The sequence below is a fragment of the Entelurus aequoreus genome, linkage group LG27 (genome assembly GCF_033978785.1).
Source record: "Entelurus aequoreus isolate RoL-2023_Sb linkage group LG27, RoL_Eaeq_v1.1, whole genome shotgun sequence".
In the NCBI taxonomy this organism is placed as follows: Eukaryota; Metazoa; Chordata; class Actinopteri; order Syngnathiformes; family Syngnathidae; genus Entelurus; species Entelurus aequoreus.
Genome location: NC_084757.1, coordinates 5890948 through 5912376, shown reverse-complemented (window position 1 = coordinate 5912376; position 21429 = coordinate 5890948). Strand labels below are relative to the sequence as shown.

The following is a 21429-nucleotide window of genomic DNA, read 5'->3' as shown; positions in this document are numbered from 1 at the left end:
GAGCTTTTTGTATAGGATTCTACGGGGTACCATAACTTCCGTTACTCTGACTTGGTCACGCGCATACGTCATCATACCGCGATGTTTCAGCCGGATATTTCCCGGGAAGTCACTTTATAAGTTAACCCGGCCGTATTGGCATGTGTTGCAATGTTCAGATTTCATCATTGATATATAAACTATCAGACTGCGTGGTCGCTAGTAGTGGCTTTCAGTAGGCCTTTAAAGTAGCAATGATTGTCACACACACACTAGGTGTGGTGGAATTATTCTCTGCATTTGACCCATCACCCTTGTTCCACCCCCTAGGACGGGGGTCGGCAACCCGCGGCTCTAGAGCCGCATGCGGCTCTTTAGCGCCGCCCTAGTGGCTCTCTGGAGATTTTTCAAAAATGTATGAAGAATGGAAAAAGATGAAGGGGAAAAAAAAAATCTATTTTTTTGTTTTAGTATGGTTTCTGTAGGAGGACAAACATGACACAAACCTCCCTAATTGTTATAAATCACACTGTTTATATTAAACATGCTTCACTGATTCGAGTATTTGGCGAGCGCCGTTTTGTCCTACTAATTTTGGCGGTCCTTGAACTCACCTTAGTTTGTGTCCATGTATAACTTTCTCCGACTTTCTAGGACGTGTTTTATGCCACTTCTTTTTCTGTCTCATTTTGTCCACCAAACTTTTAACGTTGTGCATGAATGCACAAAGGTGAGTTTTGTTGATGTTATTGACTTATGTTTGGAGTGCTAATCAGACATATTTGGTTACTGCATGACTGCAAGCTAATCGATGCTAACATGCTATTTAGGCTAGCTCGGGGGTCGGCAACCCGCGGCTCTAGAGCCGCATGCGGCTCTTTAGCGCCGCCCTAGTGGCTCTCTGGAGATTTTTCAAAAATGTATGAAGAATGGAAAAAGATGAAGGGGGAAAAAAAATCTATTTTTTTGTTTTAGTATGGTTTCTGTAGGAGGACAAACATGACACAAACCTCCCTAATTGTTATAAAGCACACTGTTTGTATTAAACATGCTTCACTGATTCGAGTATTTGGCGAGCGCCGTTTTGTCCTACTAATTTTGGCGGTCCTTGAACTCACCTTAGTTTGTTACATGTATAACTTTCTCCGACTTTCTAGGACGTGTTTTATGCCACTTTTTTTTCTGTCTCATTTTGTACACCACACTTTTAATGTTGTGCGTGAATGCACAAAGGTGAGTTTTGTTGATGTTATTGACTTGTGTGGAGTGCTAATCAGACATATTTGGTCACTGCATGACTGCAAGCTAATCGATGCTAACATGCTATTTAGGCTAGCTATATGTACATATTGCATCATTATGCCTCATTTGTAGCTATATTTGAGCTCATTTAGTTTCCTTTGAGTCCTCTTAATTCAATGTATATCTCATGACACACTATCTGTATGTAATATGGCTTTTAATTTCTTGCGGCTCCAGACAGATTTGTTTTTGTATTTTTGGTCCAATATGGCTCTTTAAACATTTTGGGTTGCCGACCCCTGCCCTAGGAGGTGAGGGGAGCAGTGAGCAGCAGCGGTGGCCGCACCCGGGAATCATTTGTGGTGATTTAACCCCCAATTCCAAGCCTTGATGCTGAGTGCCAAGCAGGGAGGTAATGGCTCCCATTTTTATAGTCTTTGGTATGACTCGGCCGGGGTTCGAACTCACGACCTTCCCGTCTCAGGGCGGACACTCTAACCACTAGGCCACTGAGAGTCAAGTCACGGGAAAAAGTTATAAGCATGCGCACCTTTTTTTTTTATAGCATATCAAGTGACAGATAAGGTTTGATGTGTTGAAGCGTGATGGTTTTTTCTCTCTCTATTGGGTGCTAAAGTCTTCCTCTGAAACAGCAAAGAAGTCCCAAACGATCGCCGCCATCTTTGTTTACGCTGAGCTCAGGGGGATTTATGCAACATAAGTCGGAGAATAGGAGCGCTTGATTTGCTCGCCCTGACCCACCTACAGTACAGTACAGTACAGTACAGTACGGGTCATCTCGCATTATTGGAGCAATTTTTCGTTTTTTCTTCCTTTTTTTAAAAACATCTTTACATTCAATTGTTTTTGAAAAGGAAAAATACATCAAAATGGCTCCCGCATCTTTTGATTTAACCCCGAAAGGGACAAGCGGTAGAAAATGGATGGATGGATCTTTTGATTTATCAGTTAAGTGTAACCAGTCTGAACAGTCCTGATCCAGAAGGCACTGAGCAGCCTGCTTGTCTTGTCAAGAGTTGTAGTGCACTTGCAGCATGTTAACATGTGAGCACGTTTGATGTGTTGAAGCGTGATGTTTTGTTTTTTTTCCTTTCTGCAGAACATTCGGTGCAAATGGCGGGCAAAAAGTCTTCCTCTAAAACAGTGAAGAAGTCCCAAACCATCGCCGCCATGTTTGTTTACAATATGAAATTTGACAAAATGAGTCGGAGAATAGGAGCGCTTGATCCCAGCACAGTACAGTATGAATAATATTGCATCATTAGGGCAATTTTATAGTTATTTCTTCTTTAAAAAAAATATTGAATTGAATATTGAAAATTAAAAATATCTAAATGGCCCCCGCATCTTTTGAGTCATGCATGTGTGGCCCTCACTGTAAAAAGTCTGAAGGCCCCTGATCTGGAACGTACACAGCAGCCTGCTTGTTTTCCACAAGACCCCGCATGTTTTTGCAGAGGGGTGGAGTGCACTTGCAGCATGTTAGCAGGTTAGATGTGTTGAAGCGTGATACTTTTCCCCCCCTCTTCTGTAGAACATTTGGTGCAAATGGCAAGCAGAAATGAAAGGAATTTTATACGACATGAGCAGCACCGCCTGCGACCCCGAACGGGACAAGCGGTAGAAAATGGATGAGTCAAAGAAAAGAAGCGCTTGATTTGCTCACCCTGACCCACCTGCTGCACAGCACAGTACAGGTAATCTCGCATTATTTGAGCAATTTTTACATCGGCTTTGAAAATGAAAAATACCAAAATGGCCCCCGCATCTTTTGAGTCATGCATGTGTGGCCCTCACTGTAAAAAGTTTGGGCCCCCCTGATCCAGAACGTACTGAGCAGCCTGCTTGTTTTCCACAAGTCCCCGCATGTTTTTGCAGAGGGGTGGAGTGCACTTGCAGCATGTTAGCACGTTAGATGTGTTGAAGCGTGATATTTTTTCCCCTCTTCTGTAGAACATTCTGTGCAAATGGCACGCAAAAATAAAAGGATTGGCCCTGCGATGAGGTGGCGACTTGTCCAGGGTGTATCCAGCCTTCCGCCCAAATGCAGCTGAGATAGAATCCAGCACCCCCCGACGCCCCGAAAGGGACAAGCGGTAGAAAAATGGATGGATGGATGGAGTCGGAGAAAAGAAGCGCTTGATCTGCAGCACAGCACAGTACAGGTAATCTTGCATTATTTGAGCAATTTTTACATCGGCTTTGAAAATGAAAAAAATACCAAAAAGGCCCCCGCATCTTTTGAGTCATGCATGTGTGGCCCTCACTGTCAAAAGTTTGGGGCCCCTCTGATCCAGAACGTACAGAGCAGCCTGCTTGTTTTCCACAAGAGCCCGCATGTTTTTGCAGAGGGGTGGAGTGCACTTGCAGCATGTTGGCAGGTTAGATGTGTTGAAGCGTGATATTTTTTCCCCCTCGTCTTTTTTTTTTGGAACATTCGGCGCAAATGGCACACAAAAATAAAAGGAATTTCATACGACATGAGTCGGAGAAAAGAAGCGCTTAATTTGCTCACCCTGACCCACCTACAGCACAGTACGGGTAATCTCACATTATTTGAGCAATTTTTACATCGGCTTTGAAAATGAAAAATACCAAAAAGGCCCCCGCATCTTTTGATTCATGAATGTGTGGCCCTCACTGTCAAAAGTTTGGGGCCCCCCGGATCCGGAACCTTCTGAGCAGCCTGCTTGTTTTCCACGTGTTTTGCCGAGGGTTGGAGTGCACTTGCATCATGTTAGCACGTTAGCACGTTAGCGTGCACATCTGCTTGGCGTTAAAGAGCGTCGGGGCCCCTCGCGTGATGAAAGCCAGCCAGGCGCTCGGCAGCCCAGCCAGAAAGTGATGGCTATTACGCCCCCGCGCCCCAAAAAGACCCCGAGGGGGACGTTTTAAAGCGTCAGTGTTGTTTGTCCCGCGTCCATCACGGCGTACGTCACCCCGCCTGACCACGTCACCACGCCTGACCGCGTCACTGCATGTTTTTAAGCGCATCAGAATTTTTTTAAAGAATTTTCCCTACAGGCCTTGAATACATCGCGGGCCAGATAGCAGCTGTGTGGGTTTCCCCCTGCAGTTGCCGTGACAACCAGAATCCCTCACCATAACAAAGTGTCTCACACTCCTTAGCTCACTTTCTGCTTCTCGTATTGCCGCCCTTCCCAAAGGTATGCAGGGTTGCTTCTGGAACCTTCCCACTTGCTTTCCCCCATAAAGTTGTCTTGGGTTCTTGCAGGCTTCCAATAAAAGAAGCTTTTTTTTCTTTTCTTTTCTTCTGTAATCCTACAGTGATTTTGTTGAAACCTCGTTTTTGCAAGTATTCCCATCTGGAATATTGTTCTTTCACGGCAAACATGCAGCAGGAATGTCCAACGCTGCAGAATATAGTCCAGATAAAATATATATTACAAAAGTACAAATGTATGCAAATGGAGAAAAATCTGACATTTGGATACAAACAGCAAATAATGATGATAATAATACATCCACTTCTTTAGTTTGATCGCCTCCTTAATCCATCATTTGAATTTGTTACTTTCTGTGCCGATGATTTTGCCGCTGTCCCGGTCTAAGATGTTCGTTTTTTTGTTTGAGGCTTCTAGTAAACCTTCTATTTTTCGCATTCTTGCTGATGTTCTTTCTTGCTTGTGTTGAATGTCCTCCCTGTTTTTCTGCTGTACGATTTTTATTTTTTTGCATGATTTACACAGAATTTGGTAAATGACATTACATTTCTTGTCTTGTTCTATTTTGTCTTTTGGCTGTACAAGAAGACATAATGAACCTTTTTTAAGCAACAATATGGCTGTTTTTTTAGAGGGCTTTATGGGCACAATAGAGTACTCGAATTAGCTTCATTGTTAGCCACCTCCTACTTGCTGTATTTTACGAATTAGAATGTGTAAAACAAAGAAAAACATGTTCTTGTCTTGCATAGGAATTGTGACTAACTAGCTTCATTCTTAGCCACCAAACACAGAAATGATCCAAAAGCAGACAAACACAGTTGTATATATATATATATATATATATATATATATATATATATATATATATATATATATATAAATACACCCTGCGCACTAATTGGCTGAAAGAGCCCACACTTGGCGCGATGATGTCATGTTGTCGATGGAAAAATGCATTTTTAGACAATATGATTTGCCTGAGCGGCTAGGAGACCCCGAGAGTAACAAGCAGTTGCCTTGTTGCCTTTCCATTAAGAACAATTAACTCGTTTTTAGTGTAAGTTTGCTGGTTTGAAGAAATGTAATTCATATCATTATGTCAAGATAATGGCACTAGCATTTACTTCATTTAAGAATATTTTTCAACTTATTGAGCAAAAATGTCTCCTTTTTTTCTACCAAGAAAAGTGCACTTGTTATTAGTGAGAATATACTTATTTTAAGCTATTTTGGGTTCATTGAAGTTAGCTGGTTTGACTTGTTTTGGAAAGTCTTGACAAGCCGAATTTTCTTGTTCTATTGGCAGATCATTTTGCTTAGTTCAAGTAAAATGCCCCTCATTTTTGTATTTTTTGTTCTTGTTTTTGAACACTGACTTTTTGCAGTGTTCTTATAAACCCTCCAGTTGTGTCTTTTTCGCATTCTTCCTTTTTTTTTGCATGATTTACACAGGATTTCGTAAATTACACTACATTCCTTGTCTTGTTCTATTTTGTCTTTTGGAAGACATAATGAACCTTTTTGAGCAACAATATGGTGGTTTTTTTAGAGGGCTTAATGGTCGTAAAAAGAGTACTCTAATTAGCTTCATTGTTAGCCACCTCGTACTAGCTGTATTTTACCAATTAGAATGCGTAAAACAAGGAAAAGCATGTTCTTGTCTTGCATGGGGATTGTGAATGATAGGGGGAAAGAAATGGTGGATAATTGAAGCAGTGTGTGTTTGTGATACTGTAGTGTAGACAAATGATGGATTAGTATCACTCTGCTTGTTGTGAAGCCGACAGCCAATCACAGGTCAGGATGTCAAACGCTGCTTTGTTGTTGTCGTCGCTTTTCCTGAGCCTCTTTTTCCATCTTTCCCACACTTGGCGAGCTCGCCGTGTGCGTTGTGTTACATCATGGCGAGTGTGACGTGCACACACACACACAGCTGCTCTCTGAAGTGACGGCATGCAGGCCTCCCTCCCTAGTCGGGTCTGGGAGTGCGCTCTCCTCGCGCTGTGGTCGCTGCCGTGTGATTTAGAGCAGGAATGTTTGGACTTCCCCCCTCAAAAACCTGGCGACGCCTGGGTGAGAACCTACCTCAAGACGCCTCCAATAAAGAAATGTGATGTCGTTCTTGTTCTGATCCAGACGAGCATCGCCCCCCCCCCCGCCCGCCAGGTGTGTGAAGACCAGTCTTTTCCACCTGACACCGTGAACTTTGACCCCTGCGGAACACAGTCGCCGATCGGACCCCAGGGGGCGGGGCTTGTTGACCTGCTGCTGAGGTACAAAAAAAACAAAACACTGGGGGGAAAAAACTGGCGTGTAAAAACGTCAACATGGAGAATGGGATTACCCATAATGCATCAGAGGCTGCTCAACACCACTTAAAAATGGCCCGTTAGAATTCCTCGGTGCCAGGTGTCCAGTAAAGTTACACCTGCCAACACACACACACACACACACACACACACACACACACACACACACACACACACACACACACACACACACACACACACACACACATTCTTATATTTCTTACATTCTTGAGACCTCTTTAGGACCAGCCTTTCTAGATATATAAAGAAGTGTATTTACTTTCTAGATATATAAAGAAGTATATTTACAACATTAATAATATATACATACTATGCACATATAAAAAAGGTAAGCTTTTAGTTAATAATTTTTTTGTTGTTGTTTGTTTGTTAATGGTTTTTAATCTTCATTATTTACTTCAAGTTATTGTGGCTGAGATAGGTTCCGGCACCCCCCGCGACCCCGAAGGGAATAAGCGGTAGAAAATGGATGGATGGATATATATATATATATTTTTTTTTATACATTTTTGCCAAAGGGGGTTCATTTCTTACACACACTTGTTATTTCATATGTTGACCAGTGGGGGAGCACTTCAAATTTTTACACACACTTGTTATTTCATATGTTGACCAGAGGGGGAGCACTTCGAATTTTTACACACACACTTGTTATTTCATATGTTGACCAGAGGAGGAGCACTTCCAATTTTTACACACACTTGTTATTTCATATGTCGGCCAGCGGGTGCGCACTTCGAATTTTTACACACACTTGTTATTTCGTATGTTGACCAGAGGGGGAGCACTTCAAATTTTTACACACACTTGTTATTTCATATGTTGGCCAGAGGGGAGCACTTCAAATTTTTACACACACTTGTTATTTCATATGTTGACCAGAGGGGGAGCACTTCGAATTTTTACACACACTTGTTATTTCATATGTTGACCAGAGGGGGAGCACTTCGAATTTTTACACACACTTGTTATTTCATATGTCGACCAGAGGGGGAGCACTTCGAATTTTTACACACACTTGTTATTTCATATGTTGACTAGCGGGGGAGCACTTTGAATTTTTACACACACTTGTTATTTCATATGTCGACCAGAGGGGGAGCACTTCAAATTTTTACACACACTTGTTATTTCATATGTCGACCAGAGGGAGAGCACTTCAAATTTATACACACACTTGTTATTTCATATGTTGGCCAGAGGGTGCGCACTTCGAATTTTTACACACACTTGTTATTTCATATGTTGACCAGAGGGGGGAGCACTTCAAATGTTTCCACACACTTGTTATTTCATATGTTGGCCAGAGGGGAGCACTTCAAATTTTTACACACACTTGTTATTTCATATGTTGACCAGCGGGGGAGCACTTCAAATTTTTACACACACTTGTTATTTCATATGTTGACCAGCGGGGGAGCACTTCGAATGTTTACACACACTTGTTATTTCGTATGTTGACCAGCGGGGGAGCACTTCAAATTTTTACACACACTTGTTATTTCATATGTTGAGCTGCAATGTTATTGATTTATGTCATCACTTCTTCACACCTCCTCATATGGAAGATACTTTATCTTCTTCATGTCTCAAGAAGGCTAGAAATACAAGAACACACACACACACACACACACACACACACACACACACACACACACACACACACACACACACACACACACACACCTCCCTGTGTGCCTATAAGGACATTTATGCCCAAGTTTGGGTTTTTTAGGCAACAATCTTTATTGAAACTGTGAAGTGTGTGTGTGTGTGTGTGTGTGTGCGTGTGCGTGTGCGTGTGCGTGTGCGTGTGTGTGTGTGTGTGTGTGAAGGCACCATTCTGCTGTATGGGACACTTTATTAAAACCTCAGCAAGCTGGAGAAAAAGTGTGAAATAAAAAAAGTCCTTTATTCTCGCCCACACGGACGCTCCACGCCAGGCGAGTGCAGCGGGAACAGGAAGTGGTTCTGTTTCCTGCCTAACGATCCGCTCAGGAACACTTCACTTTTCCTTTTGTCCGCATGGAACGTTGGTCTTTCATGTGTCATTCGTCAAAAGTAAATATGTCAGTGTGTGTGCGCGTCACGTGTCGCTTGTTGCGCAATGAGGCTCCAAAGTTAGTACTGAAGAAAGTCGGCTTTTGTCTCTCTGCGGGGAATGTGTCGCACAAATGTGACGTGGAGTTGGACTTTAGCGTGAAGGAGAGAAGCTGTACAGACCTCGGTACAAAGTATTCATATCCACAAACTAGGAGTTGTCAGGTGATTAACTTGTTAAATCCGATGAATCACATTTTGGAATGTTGATGAATCCCAGGTGATTACTTCCGTGCGTGATTGAAATGAGCTTAAAGTAGCAGTAGCGTGGGAAAACAAGTTGCCTCTGTATTGAAGCTGATTTATGACACGGAATATACATTGTGTACAAAGTTATGATCAAAAAAGTATCAATCTCACAGAGAAGCAAGAAATAGAAACATAATAAAACGACAACTTACTGTACAATGTCTGCTCTCACTTCGACCGATAGCATGTCCTTATCTTCTCGATGAGTAATGAAGAATTAATCATGGTGCACACAAATGGTTAACGAGGAAAAGTCTCCCTGCAGACACTGTTGTGTGTTTGTCTCCATCTCCGGTTGAATGTCACAGATGAACAACTTCTAGATTCAAGGCTAAATCTGTCTGTTGTCCGGATGAGAGTCATGATTTATGATCTAGAACAGACCTGGGCAAATTAAGGGCCGGGGGCCACATGTTGAGTTTTTCAATCTGGCCCGCCGGACATTCCCAAATAATTAGTTTAGATGTTTAAGATGATGTCATTATGATGTTTAAGATGATGTCATTATGATGTGCACTCATCTTTTCTAATGACCGTAAGTCTTCAACTATACTAAGTCTTTACATGCTTGGAATCTGCATCATATACCAGTTACTATGGTAATGTAATTAGTTACTATGGTAATGTAATTAGTTACTATGGTCATCTAATTAGTTGCTTTGGTAATGTAATTAGTTACTATGGCCATCTAATTAGTTACTATGGTAATGTAATTAGTTACTATGGTCATCTAATTAGTTACTATGGTAATGTAATTAGTTACTATGGCCATCTAATTAGTTACTATGGTAATGTAATTAGTTACTATGGTCATCTAATTAGTTACTATGGTCATCAAATTAGTTACTATGGTAAGGTAATTAGTTACTATGGTAATGTAATGAGTTACTATGTTCATCTAATTAGTTACTATGGTAATGTAATTAGTTACTATGACCATCTAATTAGTTACTATGGTAATGTAATTAGTTACTATGGTCATCTAATTAGTTACTATGGTCATCGAATTAGTTACTATGGTAATGTAATTAGTTACTATGGTCATCTAATTAGTTACTATGGTCATCTAATTAGTTACTATGGTAATGCAATTAGTTACTTTGGTCATCTAATTAGTTATTATGGTCATCGAATTAGTTACTATGGTAATGTAATTAGTTACTATGGTCATCTAATTAGTTACTATGGTCATCTAATTAGTTACTATGGTAATGCAATTAGTTACTTTGGTCATCTAATTAGTTACTATGGTCATTGAATTAGTTACTATGGTAATGTAATTAGTTACTATGGTCATCTAATTAGTTACTATGGTCATCAAATTAGTTACTATTTTAATGTAATTAGTTACTATGGTCATCTAATTAGTTACTATGGTCATCTAATTAGTTACTATGGTAATGTAATTAGTTACTATGGTCATCTAATTAGGTACTATAGTCATCAAATTAGTTACTATGGTAATGTAATTAGTTACTATGGTAATCTAATTAGTTACTATGGTCATCTAATTAGTTACTATGGTAATGCAATTAGTTACTATGGTCATCTAATTAGTTACTATGGTAATGTAATTAGTTACTATGGTAATCTAATTAGTTACTATGGTCATCTAATTAGTTATTATGGTAATACAATTAGTTACTATGGTCATCTAATGAGTTACTATAGTCATCTAATTAGTTACTATGGTAATGTAATTAGTTACTATGGTAATGTAATTAGTTACTATGGTCATCTAATTAGTTATTATGGTAATGTAATTAGTTACTATGGTCGTGTAATTAGTTACTATGGTAATGTAATTAGTTATTATGGTCATCTAATTAGTTATTATGGTAATGTAATTAGTTACTATGGTCATCAAGCAGTGTGGGCGGGGAGCGTTTTCCACAGGAGATTTTGTAAAACAAAGTTCTAAAGCTTAGTGATAAATAGAATAGAATAGAAAGTACTTTATTGATCCCTGGGGGAAATTCCGCAAATATCAGATGTATCAGATTGTAGGTGGGGTTTATTTTGTACCCTTCGCATTCATATTTCAATGTTTGTTGCATTTTTGTTGCGTTTCACTTGATTGTAAAATATGTGGATGGAAAGGGGGTGTGACATGCATATTTTGTCAATATTCAGTGTTTTATCCTTCATAGAAACATGTAAAATTACGTTTTTTAAGGCTGTCTGTCATAACGTCTTTAGCATTCAATCAGACATTAGTGTGAGGTTTTGTATTAGTGTTCCTAAAAATAGATATACCGGCCCCCAGACACATGTTTTTTCTCTAAATGTGGCCCCCGAGTCCAAATAATTGGCCAGTCCTGATCTAGAATAACTTTGACGCGAGCAGCAGGACCTGGCTCACCGTAAAATTAGCAGAGGGCTACTTAGTTGTCTGTATCCTTGCGCCGCTAAAAAATAGTTAATCTGCGTTAGCGCTCATAATAACATAATCGCTAATGTTTGGTTAATATTCAGGTCACGATATGTATAAAGAGTATTGTCGGATGGTTATTTAGAGGGTTTTGTGAGCAAAATAGAGAGCCCCCCATTGACGGACTATTTATGTATTTATTTATGACTTTAATGCATAAAAGAAAAACATATGTGTTCATGTCTTATGTAGAGATTGTGAATGATAAACCCCGATGATGCCCTGATGTGGGATCTGAGCCAAGGATGTCGTTAGGGCTTGTGCAGCCCTTTGAGACACTTATGAACAAGGGCTATATAAATCAACTTTGATTAATTGATAAACAGCACATCTCTCTCTCGTTTTTAGCGTATTTCCAGTATGACCGATCTGATAACACGGTCAGAGTGCAGAAGTGTTACTACGGCGACGTCAATCCACGGAAATTACCGAAGACGTTCGGAGAGGAAATGTTCAAAATGGCATTTTGTGACGTTTAGACGGTATTTTCACACACTTTGCCAATTGTTAATTGGATGTGGTTTAATGAATACAACGTGTTTCCACTCTACTGGTACTTTAAAGTAGCAGTCTTCAAAGTAGCATTCGGCCATTTTGAATATTCCGCTGCGAATATCTTCGACAGTTTCCGTAGATTCCACAGCACTGTGGTCACGCTTCTGCACTCTGACCGTGTTATCAGATCAGTCATACTGGAAATACGCACAAATCGTAAAGAGATGTGCTGTGTATCATTCACAATCCTTATGTGAGACAAGAACACATATGCTTGGCTTTTTTTAAATGCATTCTAAATGGTAAATAAATAGCTAACAATTGAGTCAACAGATGGAGGGTCCTCTCATTATACTCTCTAAAAAAAACGCCAACAATACTCCATTTACATGTCGTGACCTGGAACTCAACCAAATATGAGTGATATTGTTATTATAAGCGCTAACGCAGACGGACTATTTTAGCGGCGCATTGATAAAAATCCACAAAAAGAAGGGAACAACACATGAAAACAAGAGTGAAGCATCAAAATACAATAAAAGAGCAGAACTAACTAACTACTATGTGATAACTACTACATGATAACTACTACGTGATAACTACTATGTGATAACTACTACGTGATAACTACTATGTGATAACTACTACGTGATAACTACTACGTGATAACTACTATGTGATAACTACTACGTGATAACTACTATGTGATAACTACTACGTGATAACTACTACGTGATAACTACTACGTGATAATAGCGAGCGTGTGATGGGTGACGTGTTGATGGGTGGTGTTGACGTGCGTTAGAATCTTCCATGTTGTTCCGTGACCAAGAAAGATAACGAGGGAAGGGAAAGTCAGCCAGCAAACTCCACCAGAGAAGTTCATTTTCCAAAAAAACAGCTTTTTGTTTAGGAAGTGCACAACATGGAAAAATCCTCAGCCTGTGACACAGGCGTGTCTCTGATGTGACACAGGCGTGTCTCTGATGTGACACAGGCGTGTCTCTGATGTGACACAGGCGTGTCTCTGATGTGACACAGGCGTGTCTCTACAGTGACACAGGCGTGTCTCTACAGTGACACAGGCGTGTCTCTGATGTGACACAGGCGTGTCTCTGATGTGACACAGGCGTGTCTCTACAGTGACACAGGCGTGTCTCTACAGTGACACAGGCGTGTCTCTGATGTGACACAGGCTCCACTTTAGGAGTGGAAATAGTCGACTTTCTGAGCCATCTTACGCACACTTGTCGTTTGGAACCTCGTTATGCCCACGCTTTTGAGAGTTGTGCAGTATGTATGTATGTATAAATATATATTATGTATATGTATGTATGTGTGTGTATATATATATATGTATGTATGTATGTATGTATGTATGTATGTATGTATGTATGTATGTATGTATGTATGTATGTATGTATGTATGTATGTATGTATGTATGTGTATATATATATATAAATGTATGTGTGTGTGTATGTATATGTATGTATGTATGTATGTATATATATATATATATATATATATATATATATATATATATATATATATATATATATGTGTGTGTGTGTGTGTGTGTGTGTGTGTGTGTGTGTGTGTGTGTATGTATGTATGTATGTATGTATATATTTAGATGTATGCCCTTTTTGTCAAAGAACACTTTTTTCATGGCAAACACAAAACTTATGCAATATTTTCTCCCCCAAAAATATTTCAAAGTAGAGTTTTTAATGTGAACTAATTGTAGTCTTGCATAGGTCAGTCATTTATAACAACATTGATTTGGATTCATTATTAATGTTTTGAGCAATGACACAATTAAAGAAAACAGAAACAGCCTGCATGGCAACTTTGTGTTATCAGAGTCAACATTGCAACTTTCTATCATTGCATCTTGCCTCTTTGCTCTTTTATTACGCTTTTTTGTTCATCCTTTTTTTTTTTTTAAATAACATTGTGAAAAAAATGAGCTGTGGGCTGCAAAGTGCTTCACACTTTGGACAGGAAGTGGACGGTCCGAGACTAGCGTACGTCAGGTGCAATACGCCACCGTCTTAGCTTATGGAGGACTTTTCTCTGCGGCGCTTAGAAAACATGATGGCGTCCAAGATGAAGTGAAGACATCACAGCGCCAGTCAGGAAGTGACCTGAGGAAACACACACGAGTGAGACCTCCTCTGACCCGTAGACAATCTACAGTAGATCCATCATTTTGATCCCCCCCTCCCCCCTCCCTTAGAACAACAAAGTCACGTGACGCGTGTCTTTAGTGCGGCCTGAAAGACGTCACGCGCTCGCTGCTGTAAAGTCCCACCTGGGACCTTCTGCAGACCTGCACGTTGCACCTGGGACCTTCTGCAGACCTGCACGCTGCACGGACGTAACGCATTACAGAGCAGCAGGAGAGGCCAGGACATCTGCTGCTGATCAAACCTTCATCTGCACTTTATGGAAACTCACACACACGCGGCCAAACAATCAGTGTAAGAATTACAATGTTGTCCCAAATATTCCTCTTTTATTCACTGAGACATAAAGGAGAGAAGAAATCATTCACAAAAGTCAAAAGTGACAGATAATACTATACTTGTGTATCGGTGAAGAACAACAGTGTGTAATATACTGTTTTATACAGTGGTGGTCAAAAGTGTACATACACTTGTAAAGAACATCATGTCATGGTTGTCTTGAGTTTACAATCATTTCTACAACTCTTATTTTTTTGTGATGTCGTGATTGGAGCACATACTTGTTGCTCACAAAAAACATTCATGAAGTTTGCTTCTTTTATGAATTTATTATGGGTCTACTGAAAATGTGAGCAAATGTGCTATACTTTTAGTGTGGGGACAATACTGTCCACACCTGTCTCCATCTAAACACAGCAGTGTCCACACCTGTCTCCATCTAAACACAGCAGTGTCCACACCTGTCTCCATCTAAACACAGCAGTGTCCACACCTGTCTCCATCTAAACACAGCAGTGTCCACACCTGTCTCCATCTAAACACAGCAGCGCGCTCTTAAACGCACGGCGGGAAGCGAGGGAAACTGACGTTAAACCAAGCGCTTGGCCCCGTTTACTCCGAGGGGAAATCTCCGGAGCAAAGTCTGTGTAGTTAGTCCGCCATGATTATCAAGCCAAACGACGCTGGTGCGCATGTGTCTGACTTCCTGTTGCCTAAAATGCATTAATAATGACGGTTTTTCGGTCATTAAAAAATTAGACGGTATTACCAAACGTCGGGAATTTTATCGCGAATTATCGTTTACTGTTACATCCCTCGTCCATTAACAAGTAAAAAGTCAAGGGCGGTCTTGGCATGTTGGTCCATTTTTTTAGGGCATTACGGCAAGTCACAAGGACGGTGGCGGTTGCCGTGGTTAAATTCGAGCCCTGCATTTCCATGAATTTATGAATGGAATGGAATGGGAATTTCCGATTTCAAATTCACTGTTTTTACAAGTTGCAAATGATAAACGCTTATTTAGTGAAATGAAAAGAAATGTAAAACTGCATCAACATACAGTGGTGGTCAAAAGTGTACATACACGTGTAAAGAACATCATGTCATGGCTGTCTTGACTTTACAATCATTTCTACAACTCTTATTTTGTTGTGATGTAGTGATTGGAGCACATACTTGTTGCTCACAAAAAACATTCCTGAAGTTTGCTTCTTTGATGAATTTATTATGGCTCTACTGAAAATGTGAGGGTCAAAAGTATACATACAGCAATGTTAATATTTGCTTCCTTGGCAAGTTGACCTGCAATAAGGCGCTTTTGGTAGCCATCCACAAGCTTCTGCTTGACCACTTGACCACTAAATTGGTTTTTTTCAGTAGAGCCATAATAAATTCATAAAAGAAGCAAACTTCATGAATGTTTTTAGTGAGCAACAAGTATGTGCTCCAATCACTACATCACAACAAAATAATAATGATTGTAAAGTCAAGACAGCCATGACATGATGTTCTTTACAAGTGTATGTACACTTTTGACCGCGGCTGTATATGTTTATAATGGTGTTGTAAGATTTTGGTGGAATTTGTTATTAAAAGTGCTTACAATGTGCAATAAATCCACGGCAGTTTAGATTCCTTGGACTTGGTTCCTGAAAAGAAAGCAAAGGGGAAATTGTGCGTCAATTAGCGGTGAATAAACACGCTGGCGCTCACGTCAGCGGCGCTCTGAAACATCCGCTGAGCCGCCGGCCTCCTTTTTATACTCGCCCCCAAAATAAGAGGCACCCGATTGGCCCGGGCGCCGAATCCTGCTCGGCCAATCGCAGAAGGGCACTTCCTGAACTGCAAAAGATGTTTCCTGTTGATAGTGGCAGTGTGTGTGTGTGTGTGTGTGTGTGTGTGTGTGTGTGTGTGTGTGTGTGTGTGTGTGTGTGTGTGTGTGTGTGTGTGTGTGTGTGTGTTCTCGTATTTCTACCCTTCTTGAGACATCAACAAGGGAAAAGTATCTTCCATATGAGGAGGTGTGCACAAGTGATGACATAAATCCTGGTCCCAATAACATTGCTTCTAATAGAAAATGTCTCATTAGCACCCCTGCTGGTGACATCTATCAACATGAGGGTGGTCCCAAAAAGGAGGGATTTTTTCAAATTGACTGTGTCGCTTTTAAAAGTGCTCCCCCTCTGGTCAACATATGAAATAACAAGTGTGTGTAAGAAATGGAAATGCGCCCCCTTTGTCCAAAATTAATGTAACAAATAAAATAAATATGTATATAGAGACATACTGTAATAACTTGAAGTAAATAATGAAGATTAAAACCAATTACAAACAAAAAATAACTAAAAGCAGTATTTTTCTCACAATGTGTCGACTTTTTTTTATAAAATTGGGAAGAATTTCTCATATTCTTTCAGTTTCTGTAATATTTCAATATTTTCTTGTAAAATTATTACTTTTTGATGTAAAATTATTACTTTTTACTGCAAAATGGGGACGTTTGTCATATAAAATTCGGACTTTTATCGCAATGTTGCCAATTTTTTTGTTGTTCTTGTAAAACAGTGAAATTTTTTGAGTAAAAGTATGACTTTTGTCATCATTTTGCCAAGTAAAATTCCAATTATTATCATAACATTGCCAACATTTTTAAGTTTTCTTATAAAATTGTGACTTTTGTCGAGGAAAATTGCGACTCTTTTCATAAAATTGCCAACGTTTTTTGCTTTTCCTGTAAAATTGCGACTCTTATTGAGTAAAATTCCAACTTTTATCATAACATTGCACAAATGTTCAGTTTTTCTTGTAAAAAATGTTGACTTGCGTTGAGTAAAATGACGACTTTTGTTATTATACTGCCAACATTCTAAGTTTTTCTTGTGAAATTGTGACCTTTCTCTTGTGAAATTCCAACTCATTTTTCACAACAAGCTTTTTTTATATGTGCATAGTATTTATATATTATTAATATTGTAAATACACTTCTTTATATATCTAGAAAGGCTGGTCCTAAAGAGGGAGGCATTTTTCTCAGCTCTCAGTAAGGTAACAAATACAAGAACGTGTGTGTGTGTGTGTGTGTGTGTTGAACGTGTGTGTGTGTGTGTGTGTGTGTGTGTGTGTGTGTGTGTGTGTGTGTGTGTGTGTGTGTGTGTGTGTGTCGGACGCAACTGAAGTGTTTTTTATTTTTTTTTATCGTCTTCAAACATCTTCTAAAGGAGTCACATGACCGCCAAAGGTCAGCTAATGACTTCATTTCACGTCATTGAGGACCAGCGGGACTCAGACGCCGTCCCGGGCTACGCTACGCTAGCAGTCCCGCTCCGAAACAATCCCAAAAATCCCGCACAGACAGGAAGTCGAGTCCTTCCTGGTTGTTGTGACCACGCTAGGCCGTGGATATAACGTATTTTTTATCATGTTCTGTTTGTGTTGTGTTGTGTTTGCTGGGTTCTCGTATTATCTTTTAACCTGCCCGTTGTTCAGCACTTTGGCTACACCTGTGGTCATTTTAAATGTGCTTTATAAATAAAGGTGATTTGATTTGATTTGCTTTAAGTAAGTAACCGCCATGTCAGCTACGTGGCGGCCAAAAAAAAGGAGAAAAACTGTATTTATTTTTAGTCCCCGGGCTAAGAAGTAGCTAGCAGCTAATTGTGTAGCCGCTTTAAGCTAATAATAATAATCACCTCCATTGCGGCAAAAAAAAGCTGCATCTCCAAATATCTTAAGTACTAACATTAAGTACTAACATTAAGTACTAGTACTAACGTTAAGTACTAACATTAAGTACTAACGTTAAGCACTAACGTTAAGAACTAACATTAAGTACTAACATCAAGCACTAACGTTAAGTACTAACATTAAGTACTAACATTAAGCACTAACGTTAAGCACTAACATTAAGTACTAACGTTAAGTACTAATGTTAAGCACTAACATTAAGCACTAACGTTAAGAACTAACATTAAGAACTAACGTTAAGTACTAACATTAAGCACTAACGTTAAGTACTAACATTAAGTATTAACGTTAAGAACTAACGTTAAGTACTAACGTTAAGTACTAACGTTAAGTACTAACATTAAGAACTAACGTTAAGTACTAACGTTAAGTACTAACGTTAAGAACTAACGTTAAGTACTAACGTTAAGTACTAACGTTAAGAACTAACGTTAAGAACTAACGTTAAGTACTAACGTTAAGAACTAACGTTAAGAACTAACATTAAGAACTAACGTTAAGAACTAACATTAAGTACTAACGTTAAGTACTAACGTTAAGTACTAACGTTAAGAACTAACGTTAAGTACTAACGTTAAGAACTAACGTTAAGAACTAACATTAAGTACTAACATTAAGAACTAACATTAAGAACTAACATTAAGTACTAACGTTAAGAACTAACGTTAAGTACTAACGTTAAGTAGTAACGTTAAGTACTAACATTAAGCACTAACGTTAAGTACTAACGTTAAGTACTAACGTTAAGCACTAACGTTAAGAACTAACATTAAGAACTAACACAAAGCACAACACAGCTGTGCAGGGCGAGAGCTCGTCTGCTGGTTTTTGTTTACATTTAATGAACTTGTTTTGAGGCATTATTTATGTTTACATTATATACAAGTGGTTAATTTCAATATTTCTACCTCTGCACTTTTTTTTCCAAAACTGTGAATGTTACAGAATATAAGTGTGACTTATTTTGTTGGCGTTAACACACTTTTTGTGTCTTTTTAACGCATTGAAATCAGAAAGGACGCAGATTTTTTTGATTTTTTTTTTTTACCATTTGCGGCCCACAGCTAATGTTTTAAAGGCCCACGGCACATTCTAACAATACTATTCAAATAAACAAAAACATAACAAAAGTGAAATAAAAAAGCTTAAAGGTTAAATGTCATTTAGAAAAAGTTGCAATGTTGACTAATAAAACAAAGCTGCTTTTTTTTTTTCTTTCAAACTGTCATTGCTCAAAATGTCAGGATTGTCCCTGACAGTTTGGTCAAGTTTTAATTTTTTCTCTGTGTTTGTTTTATTCAGCACTCTTATTTTGGTTGAGTTTCCTGTTTGTCTCTCTGAGTGCTGTCCCCTCAGCTGTGGCTGATTGGCACCTGGCCACACCTGGTTTCAATCAGCCAGCTGCTATTTAGACCTGCTTTGACCTCCAGTCACTGCTGGATTATTCTCATTCTTACTTGTCCATGTCAGTGTAGCTGGATGCTGTAGCGCTAAGCTACGTATATTCTGTAGCTTGCTGTCTTCCTGTTCCTGTTTCCCTGGCATCCTGTTTCCTGTTCCTAGTTCCTGGTTTGTGTTTTTTCTTGATATTTTTGGACATTAAGTAATGTTTTCCCGCTCAATGCCTGCCGGGTCGGGAGGGGGGGGGGATCTTGCCCCAAGTGGAGGAGTTCAAGTACAAACCCCGTTACCATATGAGTTGGGAAATTGTGTTGGATGTAAATATAAACGGAACACAATGATTTGCAAATCCCTTTCAAGCCATATTCAGTTGAATATGCTACAAAGACAACATATTTGATGTTCAAACTCATAAACATTTTTTTTTCTGCAAATAATCATTAACTTTAGAATTTGATGGCAGCAACACGTGACCAAGAAGTTGGGAAAGGTGGCAATAAATACTGATAAAGTTGAGGAATGCTCATCAAACACTTATTTGGAACATCCCACAGGTGAACAGGCTAATTGGGAACAGGTGGGTGCCATGATTGGGTATAAAAGTAGATTCCATGAAATGCTCAGTCATTCACAAACAAGGATGGGGCGAGGGTCACCACTTTGTCAACAAATGCCTGAGCAAATTGTTGAACAGTTTAAGAAAAACCTTTCTCAAGCAGCTATTGCAAGGAATTTAGGGATTTCAACATCTACGCTCCGTAATATCATCAAAGGGTTCAGAGAATCTGGAGAAATCACTGCACGTAAGCAGCTAAGCCCGTGACCTTCCATCCCTCAGACGGTACTGCATCAACAAGCGACATCAGTGTGTAAAGGATATCACCACATGGGCTCAGGAACACTTCAGAAAACCACTGTCAGTAACTACAGTTGGTCGCTACATCTGTAAGTGCAAGTTAAAGCTCTATTATGCAAAGCCAAAGCCATTTATCAACAACACCCAGAAACGCCGCCGGCTTCTCTGGGCCCGAGATCATCTAAGATGGACTCATGCAAAGTGGAAAAGTGTTCTGTGGACTGACGAGTCCACATTTCAAATTGTTTTTGGAAATATTCGACATCGTGTCATCCGGACCAAAGGGGAAGCGAACCATACGGACTGTTATCGACGTAAAGTTCAAAAGGCAGCATGTGTGATGGTATGGGGGTGTATTAGTGCCCAAGACATGGGTAACTTACACATCTGTGAAGGCACCATTAATGCTGAAAGGTACATACAGATTTTGGAGCAACATATGTTGTCATCCAAGCAACGTTACCATGGACGCCCCTGCTTATTTCAGCAAGACAATGCCAAGCCACATTCAGCACGTGTTACAACAGCGTGGCTTCGTAAAATAAAGAGTGCGGGTACTTTCCTGGCCCGCCTGCAGTCCAGACCTGTCTCCCATGGAAAATGTGTGGTGCATTATGAAGCCTAAAATACGACAGCGGAGACCCCGGACTGTTGAACAACTTAAGCTGTACATAAAACAAGAATGGGAAATAATTCCACTTTCAAAGCTTCAACAATTAGTTTTCTCAGTTCCCAAACCTTTACTGATGTTGTTAAAAGGAAAGGCCATGTAACACAGTGGTGAACATGCCCTTTCCCAGCTACTTTGGCACGTGTTGCAGCCATGAAATTCTAAGTTAATTATTATTTGCAAAAAAAAAATGAAGTTTATGAGTTTGAACATCAAATATGTTGTCTTTGTAGTGCATTCAATAGAATATGGCT

The 21429-nt window shown here is 39.6% G+C and overlaps 1 long non-coding RNA gene across 1 annotated transcript in view; it reads left to right on the top strand.

The window, feature by feature from the left end:
• The first annotated feature begins 2780 nt into the window (after positions 1-2780).
• Positions 2781-21429, top strand: part of LOC133644375 (uncharacterized) — a 19377-nt gene continuing 728 nt past the window's right edge. The window contains exons 1-3 of the long non-coding RNA XR_009824763.1: positions 2781-2939; positions 3196-3407; positions 6567-6703. This is a non-coding gene — a long non-coding RNA (uncharacterized LOC133644375). The remainder of the gene's footprint in view (positions 2940-3195; positions 3408-6566; positions 6704-21429) is intronic.